Raw genomic sequence first — 11399 nt, forward strand, 5'->3', positions numbered from 1 at the left:
GTGTCCTAACTTTTTCACATGACCTTTGGGCTACCTGGTTAATTAAAAAAAAATAATAATAATAATGATAATAAGAGATGCCCTCAGATGAATAAACTCACCTATACAGCAACCAAAGGTCTTGTAGGTGTTGTAAGAGTTTTATTATTCATAGTTTTATTATTATTATTATTATTTATTATTCATAATATCGCACCAACACCATCCCATGTGAAAGGTGCTCACTTATATACATGTGCCTTCCTATAGGTTCTCTATAATAAAAATAATGTTCAAAATATGTAAGTTTATGAATAGAACACTGTTCAATATATCAAAATATCAGCAGTCAATTCCAAACAGTACTTATCTGTCCCGGTGATATAAAGTGATCTGAAGCCTTCTAAGCATATAAAACTTTAAATGTTCCCCTCATGAAACACCCAACGTCAGATGGAAGGCTTCCGGGTCTTCATATTGAAACTTCATCAGTAGCCCATTCTCACGGAGGCAAATCCAGGTCAATAGTAGCTGGCCATAACCCAAGAAGTAGCAATAGTCCATGCTACTGATCCAGGACAAGCAGTGGCTTCCCCCATGTCTTTCTCAATAACCAACTATGGACGTTTCCTCCAGGAACTTGTCCAAACCTTTCTTAAAACCAGCTACATTATCTGCTCTTATCACATCCTCTGGCAACACGTTCCAGAGCTTTATTCTCCGAGTGAAAAAAAATGTCCTCCTATTGGTTTTAAAAGTATTTCCCCATAACTTCATCGAGTGTCCCCTAGTCTTTGTCATTTTTGACGGAGTGAAAAATCGATCCACTTGTACCCATTCTATTCCACTCACACCACCGAACACTCTTACTCCATTGTTGTCTCCCATAGATATCTTGTCACTAAGGAACTGTTCTATGCTGCCATGAGAAATGGCATAGCCCTGTTCTAGACACCCTGGAACACTAGCTCTTAGATACCTTAAAGGTTCCATTTAAGATTCCAATTATTACACATGAGGTTTTCTATACTGGTTTGACAACTTTTCTCTCCAATCTACTCATCCCATATGTGTTTCTTTGGTCCTTCCATTCCTCACAACCCATACAGTTTGTCTCAATTGCACTAGAACCTCCTGGTTTTTTGCTAGCTCCTTTCCTGTGGAATGCCTTACCTTCACATATAACATCTGAATCTTCTTTCAAGAAGTCAGAATCCTCATTAAAAACTTACTATTTTGAACAGGCATTCCCTCACCCTTAATTAATACCCTATCTTCTTGTTTTCTGATCAGTGAGAGCTGTTATGGTTTGACCTAGTCTATGTATCCAATTTCTCTTAGGTTTGGGCAGCCAGAAAATTTCTCATGTCATTTGTTTTTGTTTTGTTTATGGGAATGTTCATTTTGTCAATTGTTTTCCCATTGTTCTTTTTTTTTCATTCCAGGATGAATGTCATCAAGAGTACACACTCTGCAAATTGTGCTCAGTATTTGGAAAGACAGTACACTCTTTTAAAAGAGTATGTACTACTAGGAAAGAGTGTGCACCTTTTTCCTGATATTGCTTGCATAGATGAATCATAATGCTTGGGTGAACCATTGTGCATGCACACACAGGAACATACTACTGCAAAAGAGAACATTTTCTGTGCTAATATTGTGTATAGGCAGTCCCCGGGTTAAGAACCGGTTCCATTTTTTAAACTGTTCTTAAGTTGAATTTGTATGTAACTCAGATCCTAGTATTCTTCCCATCCTTGAGGCCCCTCTTGCATCCCTTTCCATCCATCCCATTGTTTCCTCTCCACCACCACATCCAACATTTCTCCCTCTCATCTCTCTCTTCCCCATTCATCTCTACCTCACTGCTCTCCACCACCATGTTCAATAATTCTCTCTCCCTCCCTATGCTCAACAATTCTTCAACTCCCCATGTGCACCATCTCTCTTTCCCTCTCACTCAGACACCCAATTCTCCCTTTCTATTCCCTCCACATCTCATCTTTCCCTCACTCTCTCCATTCTTCCTTCCTATAGCTCATTCTTCCCTCCATCCCTCCATTCTGTGTCCCAAGTTCATGCCTCTCCCTCCTTCCTTCCATCCTTTGTCTGAAGTTTGTGCTCCCTCCCTCCCGAGTCCCAACGTGCCCCTCTCCCTTCCTCCCATGTCCCAATGCACCCCTCTCTCTCCCTCCTCCCTCCTTTCTGTGCCTCAAGCACATGCCTCCCTCCGGCAGTTGTTTACCTTCTTCTGGCTGGCTCTCTCCTCCTTCCAGCCACAGTCATTTCTCTGCATAAACCCGTGGGCAGCGGCTCCTACATGCATCTCATGGCTGACATCGGAGGAAGCTCCTCCCACCAGAGGGAGGCACGCACTTGGGGCACAGAATGGAGGGAGGGAGGGCGAGAATGGGCGCATTGGAACTCGGGATGGAGGGAGAGTGGTGCATTGGGACTTGGGAGGGAGGGACACCGAAAGAAGAACAGGACTCCCGTTCATAAGTACAAGTCCGATGTAAGTCAGATGTTTGTAAAACGGGGGCTGCCTGTACTCTTTCTGAAATAGTGCATTCTTTTCAAATAGTATGCATTCTTTGCAAAGAGTGCTGCACACCGTTATCAGCGATGAAAAATCACAAAAGCCTTGATTCTATAAAAGGTGCCTACAGTTAGGCACCAATCTAGGTGCCTAAGTTAATTTTTTTAATTGACTTAATTGGTGCTGATAATTGAAAGTATCGTTAAAAATGATTTAAAAAATTAATTAACCAGTAGATGCCTAATTTGGTAAGCACCTACCATTTCAATGTAGGTGTCTACACCAAGGTGCCTACCGGCAATTAGGCAAGGTTAGGGGTGAATTTGGGGTGGAATTTGGGTGTGGATTCAGTTAGGCACCAGTAGGCAACAAAAAAGCAAGGAGGCAAACACCCCATGGGGAAAACACTATAGAACAAAACAAATAGAGATGTTGCTGAGTCCAATTTGATTCATCAACATAGATCATCAATGATTTGGGACTGTTAACTACAATATAAATGTTATTTGACCACAATAAAAAATTTTTTTAACATTATCTCCGGTTGATGTGTAAAGTTCCATCCCCACTTGTTTTGTCCTATCGCCTACCTTAGGCACCAGTATTGTAGACCAAGAAAACTCTGGCTTTATATACCAGCGCCTAAATTGTTCACACTTACTGACACCTAAATCGATTTAAGCGCTGCTAGGTGCGATTCTTCAAATGGTGCCTAACTTTGATTGACATGCTGCTCCTTGTGACCCAAAAACTGGACCGGCAAAGACAGCAGTTCAACTCGAACCCTGCCTGAGTTAAGTTCTTTGCATTACCCTTATGTTATTGACTACATAGGTTTTGAAGAAGTATGACATACTAACATATTAACATACTAAAGTGTGAGTTAGCATTGAACAACGATATGAGGCAGGAGTGGGGTGGAGCCAGTGAGGTGCTTTCCCTTTCTAGTGAGGTTGTTCAGTTAACACACTTCACAATGCATGGGAATCTGAGGCTCCTTATATACCATGGATCTCAAAGCCCTCCTTGAGGGCCGCAATCCAGGCGGGTTTTCAGGATTTCCCCAATGACTATGCATTGAAAGCAGTGCATGCACATAGATCTCATGCATATTCATTGGGGAAATCCTGAAAACCCGACTGGATTGCGGCCCTCAAGAAGGGACTTTGAGACCCCTGTTATATACAGTACACTAAAACACATTAGAGCAGTGATTCCCAACCCTGTCTTGGAGGACCACCAGCCAGTCTGGTTTTCGAGATAGCCCTAATGAATATTCATGGGGCAGATTTGCATGCCTGTCACCTCCTTTATATGCAAATCTGTCTCATGCATATTTATTAGAGCTATCCCGAAAACCCGACTGGCTAGTGGTCCTCAAGGACAGGGTTGAGAACCACTGCATTAGAGACAAGGTGGGAAAGAAGATTTTTCACCTCCATTTCTCCCTGATAAAGTTTATATTAATAGAATACAAAGGAGAGGTATTTTTGAAAATATTTTTTCTTCTCTCTTATTTCCTGTATATATAATTATCCCAGGACAAGCAGGCAGCATATTCTCACATGTGGGTGACGTCATCTACGGAGCCCCAGCGCGAAGCCAGGCCGAAGGGGAGGACCCAGTACTGTAGGTGTAACTCGCCCACCTGGAACCGTAAGAATTTGCGGAAGGTGGCATGCACCGGAATATGGGTATACGCTTCCTTCAGGTCCAGGGAGCACATCCAGTCCCCTTCCTCCAAGAGAGGATACAATACCGGAAGTGACAACATCCGGAACTTCTCCCGGACCAGGAACTTGTTGAGCTTCCTGAGGTCTAGAATGGGGCGCAAGTCCCCGGTCTTTTTTGGGACCAAAAAGTAACGGGAGTAAAACCCCCGCCCCCGCTGATCGGGGGGTACAGGTTCCACCACCCGCAGCCTCAACAAGGCCCTGGCCTCGGCCATGAGGATGGGGAGCTGGGTCCGATTGTATGGGCAAGCCCCCGGTGAATGTTCCGGCGGCACAGACCAAAAGTTGAGAGAGTAGCCCTCGGAGACGGTCCGGAGCACCCAAGCGTCGGATGTTATCTCGGTCCAAGCCGCATAAAAGGACCGGAGTCGACCCCCTATGGGAAGGGGGTCCGGCGCGATTGCGGAGGAGGGCTGGCCCCATCTGCATCGCTCGTCAAAAAGACGGCGCAGGTTTAGAGGGACCCTGCGTGGGAGGTTTCGTTTGTCCCCCTCTGCCTTGTTGAGGTGGACGCCGTGGCGGAGGCCTAGGAAAGGCCGGCGTCGACTTCTGAGGGTAACGCCTCGGAGGAGGCCGGAAGGGTTTCTGCGGCGTGGCCCGAGGTTTCGGACGGACCAACGAGGCCAACGAGCGCTCCTGCTCCGACAACCGTTTGGTCGCCGCCTCTAGGGATTCATCAAACAACTCGGACCCCACGCAAGGTAAATCCGCTAGGCGTTCCTGCAGGTTTGGATCCATATCGAGGGTGCATAGCCACGCTAGTCGGCGCATAGCTACCGCAAATGCAGACACCCTCGACACCAGCTCAAACGCGTCGTACACAGCGTGAAACAGGTACAGGCGCAATTGAGACAGGTTGGACATAAACCTGGCGAATCCTTCCCTACGGGAATCTGGTAGATCGTCGTGATACTGAGGAAGGTCCTTCACCATGCCACGTAAGTAAGATGAGAATGTAAAGGCATAATTGAGCACCCTGGTTGCCATAAGGGGATTCGAATAGAGGCGACGACCAAACTTGTCCAGGGTCCGACCCTCCCTGCCGGGCGGGACCGCCGCAGAAACTCTGGAGGGTTGTGACTTTTTCAGCGCCGACTCAACCAGCAAAGACTGGTGGGAGAGTTGAGCCTTATCGAATCCCTTGGGTGGGATAGTCCGGTACTTTGACTCCATCTTAGACGGCACCGCTGTGACTGTAAGAGGTGAAGTCAGGTTCTTAAGGAAGGTCTGATGAAGGACCTTATTCAAGGGGAGTCGGGGAGTTTCCCTCGGGGGAGTGGGAAGGTCCTGCTCCTCGAGGAACTCCTTGGTGTATTGAGATCCAGCCATGAGGTCAAGACCCAAGGCACGTGCCATGTCCTGCACGAAAGTGGAAAAAGAGGACGGTCTGGCGGGCGGCGAGGGGGTTCTCGACCTCTCCGCCGAACAGAAGGGGGAAGCCTCGTGGGAATAGCGTGGTTCCCTATCGGACCCGGATTCCCAAGAGGCCAGATCCAATGGCCTCGAGGGGGTCGGGGAACGTCTACGTCTCGAAGAACCCCTGGGAGAGGTCTCAGGTGTCCGAGGCACCGAGGCACGCCCCCTCCTCTTTGGCGAGGAGTCACGCGAACCCCCTCTCGCTGGGGAACGGAGCAGCCTCGGATTATCGAGGCGGAGCTCCGAGACCCGCAATGCCTCGCCCCCGAGTGGCGAGGAGCGACCACGTCGCCGAGGAGAACCTCGCGAACGCTTAGGCTTCCTCGGACGACGCCTCGCCCGAGGCCGATCCGAGGGCGAGGTGTTCCGGGAGGACCTCGAGGAAGAGGAGGAGGAGATCCGCCTCACCCTGCGCACCTTGTCACGGGGCCTAACGCTACTCTCAGGCGGGGCCCCCGAGGTCGAAGTCGAGGGTAAGGTCGGGGCCGAGGTCGGTGCCGCCCCGGTACCCGAGGCCGAGGGAGTCGAGACCGAGGCCGCCGAGGCCGGGGCCCTCGAGACCGAAGCTGTCGAGGCCGAAGCCTGCTGCAAGTGCTCGAGGGCTCCAGACAGCTCCGTGGCAATCAATGCTCGGAGCAAATCTTGGAACGCCGGGATCCCCACCATGGTAGGCAGGTCCGAGGCCGGGGGATGCTCCCTGGAGGGCGACCTCGGTCTCGAGTATTCCCTCGGGGTATTAGTGGCCGTAGTTCTTGGCGGGGCCGAGGACGACCCACCCGCCGTCGAGGAGCCCGAAGATGGCTTCTTCGTTGACCCTGGAGTCGGGGATGGAAGAGAGGACTTACCCGAGGCAGGTTTCGTCGAAGGCGTAGGCTTCGATGTCGAGGGACGCGGCGAAGCCGAGGATCCCGAGGCCGAGGTCAAGGCCGGGGCCGAAGCCGAGGCCGACATCGAGGCCTTCCCCGGCGCGGAGTCTACCGTGAAGAGCTCCGCCATCCTTGCACGGCATCGGCGGAGCGCTCTGGCCTGAAAGGTGGAGCACCGATCGCAAGAGTCAGTCGGATGCTCGGGTCCTAAGCAGAGCAAGCACCACCGGTGTGGGTCGGTAATGGAAAGTAACCGCTCACACCGGGTGCACTTCTTGAAACCCATCAAGGGACGGGACATGAAAAACTATCAAAACAACAAAAACCAACGAATACAGCACAGCGACCGATCAAAATTCACCGGACGCGGCGACAGAAGGCAAAAAAGAGCAGAGCTCAATTTCCACAGGGCTTCTGGCTCCGCGGAAAAAACTGAACTGAGGACCACGAGGTGGGATGCGCCCTCTAGTGGGCAAGAAGGCATGCATATGCGTGGTGCAGTGTAGCAAACTTGAAACTTCAATCAAGTTTGCTTGAAAAGCTGTCCGCGCTGGGGCTCCGTAGATGACGTCATCCACATGTGAGAATATCTGCCTGCTGTCCCTGGATAACACCTGTTACGGTAAGTAACTGTGCTTTTTTGATACAAGTCGCTTAATCCTCCATTGCCCCAGGTACATTAGATAAAGTGTGAGCCTTCCAGGACAGATAGGGGAAAATGCTTTGAATATCTGAATGTACACCACTTAGGTTATAAGTGGTATATAAATACTATAAATAAAAAATGCTGTTTTCCCAGATGCCTACTGAGTTAGGTGCCATTTATTGAATCTGACCCAAAATGTTATGCTTATTCAACTTATTTTCAATATTTAATAACTTGCTACAGCATGGGATATATCACTGGCATTCCTATGTTGTTGCAAACAATAACCCATCCCTAATATTTGTTTTGTCCCTCCTATGATGCTTTGATTTAGCTTACTGATTGTAATTTAGGTCCTTTTGTCCACTCCCTCATTTGTTTCAGTCTATAATCTTATGTCCATGCCTGCCCTCATCCCCAGCCCCCTATTACACAGCATATGAAATACAACCGGAATATGAATATAATCTGATCCATTGTGTGAGGCTGTCAATAATTCAGGGGTCCTTTTATTAAGGTGTGCTAACCAATATAGCGCACGCTAAATATTAGTATGCGCTAAATGCTAAAGTATCCATTATATGCTATGGGTGACGGGACAAAAGCACGCCGGACAAAGCCGCACTGACATTTCGTCACAAACAATTGTGCGCAAGACTCCAGTGAGCCGCTGTAAAAGTTAATTTTAAAGAGTTCCAATGGGGCCCCCACTTTACTTAATACTGTTCATGCTGCCATTGGGGGGAGGTGTTGGGGGGAGGTGTTGGGGGGGTCCAACCCCCCCCCATTATACAGAAAACTTAACTTTTTCCTATAAAAATCAGGAAAAAGTGAAGTTCCCTCTATAATGGGGGGTTCCAACCCCCCCGAACCCCCTCCCCAATAGCAGCACAAACACTAAGTAAACTGGGGGTTCCCCCTTACACCCTCATCGAGCTCTTTAAAATTAACTTTTCTGACAGCGCGCTGGAGTCTTGCGCCCAATTGTCTGGGCTCAAATGTCAGCGCGGCTTTGTCCCGCACGCGAATGACTGTGAACCATGCTATGGGTGCCTTAGCATTTAGCGCACGCTAATCTTTAGCATGCGCTAAATCAGATAGCGCTCCTTAATAAAAGGACCCCTCAATTTAGTAAGCTTCTTCTTATGTTGCAGCACCACCAACTTAACTGTGTCCTGTGTACTTGGATAAACTATTGAAAACCCTGTGCTTTAAGATTCCCCCGTATTTGAGACAGAATTTACCACTGCTACTTACCATTTAACATAACATAACATAAAACTCACTTGTATAACGCAAATACCATTAAGTTCTATGCAGTTCACAAAGACTAGTAATACAAATGAATAAACATCCAATATCTAACTTCCAAAAGATTCCCTAAAAAGAAACGTCTTTAAGGCACGTCAAAATTGTTGATATGAATTTGGGAATATGAATATGTGAGTTAAATTCCTAGTCTATAAGGCTGCCTGAAAAGATAGCAATCGTTCCTGAAGTTTCTTATATATACATCCCTTTACAGAAGGGAATGAAAATAATGAATGAGATTTCCTAGAATGTTTAGAATTTGTAATTATAAAAGATTCCATAAGATACTCAAGAATTGAACCTGTTAGTGCCTTAAAACAAATACAGCTGAGCTTAAATTTAACCCGTGCCTCAACCGGAAGCCATTGCAATCGACGATAAAAATCAGTGACATGGTCATACTTCTCTCTAAATTGAAAATCAATCTGACTGCTGCATTCTGAATTATGCGGTCTATGAAGATTTTTCTGAGTACCAGCAAGATGAGCAATGTTACAATAGTCCAACTGACTAAGGACAAGTGATTGAACCAACAATCGAAAGGAGTTAATATCAAAATATGCTTTAATAGTTCTTAGTTTCCATAAAGTATATAAACCCTTTCGAACCAACGAGTCAACCAAATTTTTCATAGTAAGGGTACAATCTAAAATGGGTTTGCACAGTGCTATACAGATATACAGTATATCAGTGAGAACCTCTCATATAGTCTAGTCAAGACAGACAGACTTGACAAACATGAAATTGTATGGAAAACGTATTTATTATAAAGAAATGGTTAGGATTTAATAACATCTTGAAAAAGTGATTTTTTTTCTTCTTAGACTACATCTGAATATGGCCTGGGGTTGCAATTGGTAGAAGAGTATTTTCATGATTCCCCCTCCCCTCCCCCCCCCCCCCCACACACACACACTCTGGAGCTGCCTTGGTGTGTATTCAGTCACAAGGACCAGGAGAAGCTGATGGCCATGCAAGTATATACCTAGTATTTCCTACCATGTACATTTTCAATTTTCAGCCAGTAATAAAAATGTTTTTTTGTCTACATGAAAAACTGGCCAACACTCATTTTGGTGCCTCAAATGTTAGACCTGTTTCTGGGTATATTTGACCTGCTGATTCCAAACATGGTACCAGTTTTCTGAGAATATAAAATTACAAAAAGGTAATGTCATATGGCAATGAAAAAAAAAGGGGGGGGGAGGATTCAACATTTAAAGTTCTCCTTCCTTCTTACAAAACCTTGGGCCAATACTTTGAGCAGTTTCTCTAAATACAATAGAGGCTCTGCCACTTTGAAGATAAGCTCTCACAGTCAGCTTAAAACAATAATTCTGCACTTTCTTTCCTGTTACTAGATTTATTTTAAGTATTAGTATGAAATGTCAGAGAGGCTGATCACAGCCAGATCAGTTTGTATAAAAATCAGCTGCCTGTTTGTAGTATATTACAGGCTATATTTGACACAGGAAAACACTTAATCATGAATGCTATCAGCACACCACACCCACCTTTGTGAGGACCCCTCAAACTAGATTTATCACCCTGAACTCCAGGCTGCCTATGACAAGTGAGCAAAGGAAAGCAAAGACCTTCTGAGAAGTGAGGGTTAACGCTGTATCAGTCAGCTACATCTGCTGTAATAAAGGTTTTACAGCTGTATGAATAGCAATTAGCATCAATACAGAAACAATACTGGTCAGGAGAGGTTTCCTTTTCTAGAGACACTTGTAGACAGTATAGAGACGAGTAAAGAAACCACTTTCCATTGATACTCACCCGTGCATGCAGTGCTGTTTCTCCTTAATAACTACTCAGAAGTGAGCACGATCACCAGTTTTCAGTAAAATGGAAAAGATCACATTTAAAAAAAAAAAATCCAAGGTGTACTCCCGATGTTCAAAAGTGCATGACAAACTTGGTAGGGCAATCAATCCCATAGGAATTTCCAGAAACGTCTGCTTTCAGTGTTGTTAACTGTGGGGAACACAATATATAGTTCAATTTAGAGCTTATAACAATGATGATTGGAAGACTACAGAAGATCATGTATTAATTGAATGAACGCTTTATCTGCTGTGTTCATTTCACAGGTTCACTCAGTTGTTATGGTGGATGTTTTATTAAAATATAATATACTGCTCTTCATGGGCGCATAACAAAGCGATTTACAATCAAATATAATAGAAATTAGGAAAGGAACACTAATAAAACTGAAAGGGCAGAAGAAGGTAAGAAAAACACAAGGGAGGCTGGTGTAAAGAGTAACAGCAAGGAGAGCACAGCGTAAGAGAGATGGAAGGAGTCATCTTCCTGGCTATGGCCCACCTCAACCCGGCTCCAGCCTGAAAGCTCTTTGATAGCTTGAGAACACAGTCGCCAGCTGTAGAACTTAAAGACCTCTGGCTGCTGGACTGGAGGAGGAGGAAGTGGTCTTCAGCTGGCATGGCTTGGGGATCTCAACCAGCCACCGAGAGTGATGACTAATTTGGGGGGACCTGAGCCCAAAGTGCAGGATCCAGGCCCCCCTCCCCCCTGTGGCAATGCCACTGACCGTGCTCATTACAAAAGGAAGTGCATTTCATTTTTATTTCTTCAGTGTTGCTGTACGTGCCAAATTTAACTTCTTGGGGGTCCCCAGTTCAAGTTTGGACTTCATATAGGTAAAGATCTGTCCGTGTTTTGTGCATGAAGTTATATAAAGTTGTCATGTGTGATAGTAATGGTGAGTGGGGAGATTGGGGGAGGGGTAAAAAGGAGAGGGAATTGAGAGACCCCCTCTGTAATTTTGGCCTTGGTCGCCAGCATGTCTTTAGATATCCTACCGACATCATGATTATTCTTCTAGATGTCTCTCTGCCCACATCATGATATGGCTTGCCTTCTTCACCATGATCTTTCCTTCT

At 46.1% G+C, this 11399-nt stretch overlaps 1 long non-coding RNA gene across 1 annotated transcript in view; it reads left to right on the plus strand.

Moving 5' to 3' along the window:
• The window catches only part of LOC117355312, a 31867-nt gene extending 22478 nt beyond the window's left edge, over positions 1-9389 (plus strand). Inside the window, exon 3 of the long non-coding RNA XR_004538337.1 lies at positions 9315-9389. This is a non-coding gene — a long non-coding RNA (uncharacterized LOC117355312). The remainder of the gene's footprint in view (positions 1-9314) is intronic.
• The last annotated feature ends 2010 nt before the right edge of the window (positions 9390-11399 follow it).

The sequence above is a fragment of the Geotrypetes seraphini genome, chromosome 2 (assembly GCF_902459505.1).
Source record: "Geotrypetes seraphini chromosome 2, aGeoSer1.1, whole genome shotgun sequence".
In the NCBI taxonomy this organism is placed as follows: domain Eukaryota; kingdom Metazoa; phylum Chordata; class Amphibia; order Gymnophiona; family Dermophiidae; genus Geotrypetes; species Geotrypetes seraphini.